Below are 6000 nucleotides of genomic sequence, written 5' to 3'. Positions count from 1 at the left end.
ATATAAACACTTAAGTTTTCTTCTTGGTTGACTGGCAAAATATACTGCTAACATTGGAGTTATACCAATAACAATAGGTAACTTACTAAGGACTTACTTGGGTCAGGCACTAGGTTAGATACTTTACATATTTCTTAACCCCTTCTAACATCTCTGTGAGGTAAATATTCTCTTTTAAAAATGGAAACTAAGACCTTCAGAAGTTAGGTGATTCCATAGTGCACATCTTGCCTATTGAACACAGACATCAGTTTGTTACTCTGAATTGTTGTATCTGTGTCTCTCACATTGTTTTCTCACATTTTAGAGGTAACATCACTTACTTCCTAGAATTATTATGGGGGTTATTAGTAGATAATGGATGTTAAGATGTCTGATATAATGAAAGCACTAAAGCAAAATATTTAGGATACTCCTGGCCTTCCCTTTGTCTTATTTACCTTTACAGCTCAACGTATGGTCCCCAGAGGACTACCTGGAAACTTAGAGAAACAGAATTCACGGACTCCACAGTGTTGAATTTGTATGTTATGAAGATTGTCTGGTTAGTTGCTATGCTTACTAAAGTTCAAAAAATGTTGCTTTATATAGTAGAAGTATATGGAGAATGGGTGGAATGGAATAGATCTCTCTATGGCCTTACAAAATCAAACAATTATTTTTATTTATCTGTTTTAGTAAATAATACTTTTAACATTTAAACTCTAAGTATATCAATGAATTCTACCAGGGAAAAAAAATAAAACACAAACTATGAACCAAAAGATGTATAGCAAAGAAAAGGAAAACTTCAAAGGCTAGAATGTGAAAGCACTGGAATTCAGGGATATATGACTGCATTTCTCTTTTTCCACTGAGATCAAAAAATTTATATTCACTGGTCAACACATCTCAATCCTGGTTGTGCTTACCACTGCAGGTCCTATAGATTGCGAACAGAATTTTTAGAATTATATTGATGACAAAGTAGTGACGAGACAATCCCAGGATCTATAAGGTGCAGCAAAAATGTGATTTAAATTGTATACAGTTAATCTGGAAGGTAATTAGGAATGATAGATTTAAGAAAAGAATTTAAATTGCCCTCACAAGAGTTACTACCAAAAGATAAGCTGATTTACCTTAAAAGGCAATTGGCAAATGATTATAAATAATGCAAAACAATAGCAATTTAAGACATCAACTTTCTGGTTAAGGAAGATTCTTGTTTTCCATCTTGGCTAAAGAAAACATCCTTGTTTACCTTTTTCACCTCCATAATTTTTCCTTGAATCCAAATTTGGGATTTGCTTCTAGATTCAAGCACTTTTCCACTTATAATTGTGAGATTTGTTTATAGGCTGCACTTCTGTATATTATTCACTGACACCTCCAAATTACTTTGTATATTAGCTAATTAATGGTTCAATCCATGATACGATGGATTTGTATATCAATCTATAAATTACTTATTTCTATCACTATTTTGATATTTGGAACAGTGTTTCTGAAACAACTTAGATATTTTATTAGATTTTAACTCTTCACATAATTAGAAAACTCAAAGGATTTTTTTTAATTTATTTACTTTGAGAGAGAGAGAGAGAGAGAGAGAGCATTCACATGCACAGAGGGGCAGAAAGAGAGGGAGAGAGAGAATCCCAGGCAGACTCCACACCGTCAGCACAAAGCCCAATGTGGGGCTCCAACCCACAAACCGTGAGGTCATGACCTGAGCCAAAATCAAAGAGTCAGATGTCTAACCAACAGAGCCACCCAGGCATCCCAGAAAAATCAAAGTTTTAACAATAAGTATGTCCCAAAATGTCATACATTTGAGATAAAGATGAACTAAAATTAAAATCATCGATTTGACTTCAGCAGACTTACTGTGTGTTTAAACATGAAGGCAAGAGAACCAAATTAGAGAACATGTATGGAACACAGAAAATAAAATGTCAAAAAGTCCCAGAATGTGACACCCTTGTGTCACAGAGGCCTTAAATAGATAGATGTGGGAAATTTTAACCCTTGGTATGTTTTCTTCACGGCCTACTTGACACAATATTGCACACTGTAGTTAGCTGTCAATTATTTTCCCACTTGCCTGATCATGTATGTGGTGGGTGATATCCTAGTATCCTCTGCACTTGTATCATGCCAAAATAGTAGCTTTATCAGTAGACAACAAATCTAAAGGATCTCCCCTATTTATATAAGAGCTATTTATATAAGAGCAATGAACTATCTTGATGAGATACCGGCTTCCTCTGAGAACAACCATGTGTTTTTAGTGATGTGCAGAAATTACTCCAAAGACCTATATCAGTAATATTAGGCAGATGAAAATAAAAGGTCTAGTAAAAGATGGGTAATATTAACTTCTGTGCACAAGCAACTGTGCTAATCTCTTTAATAGGAATCCTTTCACATAATCTCTTGATACACCATGAGGAAGATACTGGCGCTGCATAGACAAAGCAGAGAAAGTCCAGAGGGTTTATATCACTCGCCCTAGGACATGCACAAAGGTGATACAACCCAAGCCATTCCCGCTTCAGAAAACTTTCTTAGCCATTTATGGTGTTTGTCATGAATTATCTAATGTAATCCTTACTCTAACTTTATGATGTGTTCTTTCAGTTTCACACAAAATCAATGACACACATAACTCTTTCTCATCTCCACATCCAATCAGTCCTTAAGTATCTATTCTGTCTCATACTTATATCTTGACTCTCTCCTCTTCTATCCATCTCCATTACCTAGTTCAGACACTTACCAGTCTACAATAGTCTTTCTAACCTACCTATTTTCCTCCACTCTGGTACCCTTCTAAACCAAAATACACAGCAGTCAGAGTGATCACATCAAAAAGCATGTTCCATCATAGGAAAAATTATTTTGGAACCCTTCAATAGCTTCTAACAGCTGAAGAAGAAATAAACAATCTGTACATTGAATAAGGAATTAAAGTTATAGAAACCATTTTATTATTGTTTCTCTCAATATATTCAAACCTGCTTAGGGGAGAAGCACAGTTCCCTAAGTCAGGTGCTTGATGAATATTAGAGCAGATCCATGACATTTATCTTTACTTTTTAGCATATAAAGTAATGGTTAGGATCATGTATAGTACTCTGGAGCCTAGACTATCCGGCTTTAACTCCCAAACTGTGTGTGTCACTTAGAAATTATATAATGTTGGGCAAGTCATTTAACTGTGCCTCAGTTTTATTCTCTATAAAAGGCAGAATATTACTTATTCCTACATCCTGGGGCTCTTGTGAGGATTAAAAGAGCTAGTAGAGGTAAAATCTCTTACAACCATTTTGGCATATAATAGGGGACACATACATGTATTAGTTCTCACTCTAGGGAGTGGGAAATTTCAGGTAACTTCAAAATCAAAGACACTGCTTGATTTAGAAATTATAAATTCCCTACACTATATGATTAATTTATGCTTCCAAGTTTGTTCAACTGTAAAATCTTTCACTGCCCTCCCCTATTACTTGTTAGCTGCTATTTCTATCTGCCCTCTAGCGTCAAAGAGGAAGAAGATAGGAAAGATGAGAAGAGCATGAAAGTTCTTACCTGACTGGAATTATTGTAAGATGGCTTGGCAATTTTTTAACCTAACAGATTTTTAAAGCTTTCTTCCCTCTTATGGATGCTTTTCTTGGTAGACTCCAGGACAGAAAGATGAATACATTGAGAATATTCCCCTGCACCCCCCGAGGTGTAAGAAATAGATTTCCTTCTAGTTTTTGACCCCACTCAAACCCTGGCTTTCTGTCTTTCCACCCAAGGTGTCACCCTCTTGGAGACACCTCACCTCTACAGTCAGTATCTTAGGCAGGATTTATTATGAAGCCGAGATCACTTCCTCTTCACAACTATTCATGGAATAGTTGCTAACAGAACAGCTCAGGTATCTAGAAGCAAAGCTTTCTGTCTTCCTATAATATCCTATAATTCCTATATATTAAGTTTGTGATATTTTGTTGTCATTGCTTTTTGTAACTGGTTACTAGAGTGAACGAGGCTGCAGAAAGTGCAAGAATAACACAACTCTATACTTTTTTCACAGTTTCCCCGTGGCAGATGACCTTTTAATCAAATTTCATTGCTTTTCAAGGTCCTTCATGGTTTTAAAATATTTAAAATACCATGTTTAGTCGAGTCTTGTCTAATATAAAACCATGGCATACCATCCACTTTAAATCTTCTCTTTTTCAGTTTGGCTTGAAATGGCCAAGACAGGAAGTTTTGTCACAGTTGTCACATGTCATTGACACCCTGTAGTGACTGTTCCAAAATCTGTTTTTTGTTTCTTTTTTTTCTTTGGGGTACGTGAAATTTCTTCCAAGAGTCCCTCTCTAGTGACCTCCATTTGTTATTTTATGTATGTATGTATGTATGTATGTATTTATTTATTTATTTTGAGAGAGAGAAAGAGAGAGGGTGAGCGAGCACACATGCAGGTGGGGTTGAGCCAGAGAGCAAGAGAGAAAGAGAGAGAACCCCAAGCAGGTTCCAACCTGTCAGCACAGAGCCTGACACCGGTCTCAAACTCACAAACTGTGAGATCATGATCTGAGCCTAAATCAAGCCAGATGCTTAACCAACAGAGTCTACCCAGGTACACCCTCCATTTGTTATTTTTAAGACTGTGACTCCCCCACATATAGGCAACTGATAATGTCCGTTAGTATTATGCTTTCAGCTTCTTTTTGCTGTGGTCACTATGTGCCTTCAGAAGGTCATCTTAGACAAAACTCTTTTCAAAACTTCGCATGTTACCTCCCTTATGTGGCATCCACATCCAATCTATAAGAAATATGGCCCCTCCCTTGCCATAAGAAGAGTCCCTTCATGCGTAGAGCACTATCTCCTTGCCTTGTCATCAGGTAAGCAGGGCAGCTAGCTATTCTCTTGCCTCGAGACAATTTTATTTTTATTTTTTGAAGTAAATCATGAACTAGCTTTGATATTCCTCCACTTCAAGAGGACTCAAATTCTCAGTATGATTTTGTTGGAGACATCCTCATGTGATATAGGAAGAGAGAAGGGAGTCTTCCTCTTAACCTAGAGGGAAAGGAGGGCAAATGTCACAGGACTCTGACTTTTGTCAAAAATATCCTCTCTTCCAAATCTCCAAATGAATTCTCAGCCCTTTTTTATTATTTTATTTTATTTTTCTCTGGTCATATATTTTTCTCTGGATTTATATATTCTCTGGTCAACTTTTACAATTCTGGCATAGATAATTCAGCACCTCGGTTTAGAATGTAAGGACTACTGTTTGCAGTCATGGAGCTGCTAAGCTTTTTAGAGTTGCAATATTAGTGGAAGTCTCTTCTTAATACTCTTTCACCATCACCCATGATATTTTCAAAAGGGTTGGCATAATATCTGTCTCACTGAGACATTGCTTTCCTGGCCCTTAGCTCAGTATCAGAGCACAAAATATTTAATAAATAAATAATAAACTGGTTGAAATGCATTAAATTTTGAGGCCATTATTCATAGTTTTATAAATAGACTGACACATACCTATGGCTATTATATGAATGTATGTGTGTGTGTACCTATGTATATATATTACACATAAATACTCATATATGGCTACAGTGTTACACTATTCTAGGAGATATATTGTGGTCTACTCACATTGTGGCCTATATAAATAGAGTTATAGTCTTTTTTTTTTTTTTTTTTTTTTAGTAAAACAAAGTATTATTTTATTTTATTTTTTTTTTAATCATGATTTGAAGAAGATTGGGTAAGAGTAAATGTAAAGTTTCCAGTCTTTTTTTTTTTTTTTTTTTGAAAGTCATATAATACTTTTATTTGTAGTAGGGGTTTTGGTTTTTTTGTTTTTTTTTTTTTTATGAAATTTATTGACAAATTGGTTTCCATACAACACCCAGTGCTCATCCCAAAAGGTGCCCTCCTCAATACCCATCACCCACCCTCCCCTCCCTCCCACCCCCCATCAACCCTCAGTTTGTTCTC

This window comes from Lynx canadensis, chromosome C1, assembly GCF_007474595.2.
Source record: "Lynx canadensis isolate LIC74 chromosome C1, mLynCan4.pri.v2, whole genome shotgun sequence".
NCBI classification, from domain to species: Eukaryota; Metazoa; Chordata; class Mammalia; order Carnivora; family Felidae; genus Lynx; species Lynx canadensis.
The sequence above is the reverse complement of the archived record's forward strand: the minus strand, read 5'-3'. Positions refer to the sequence as shown.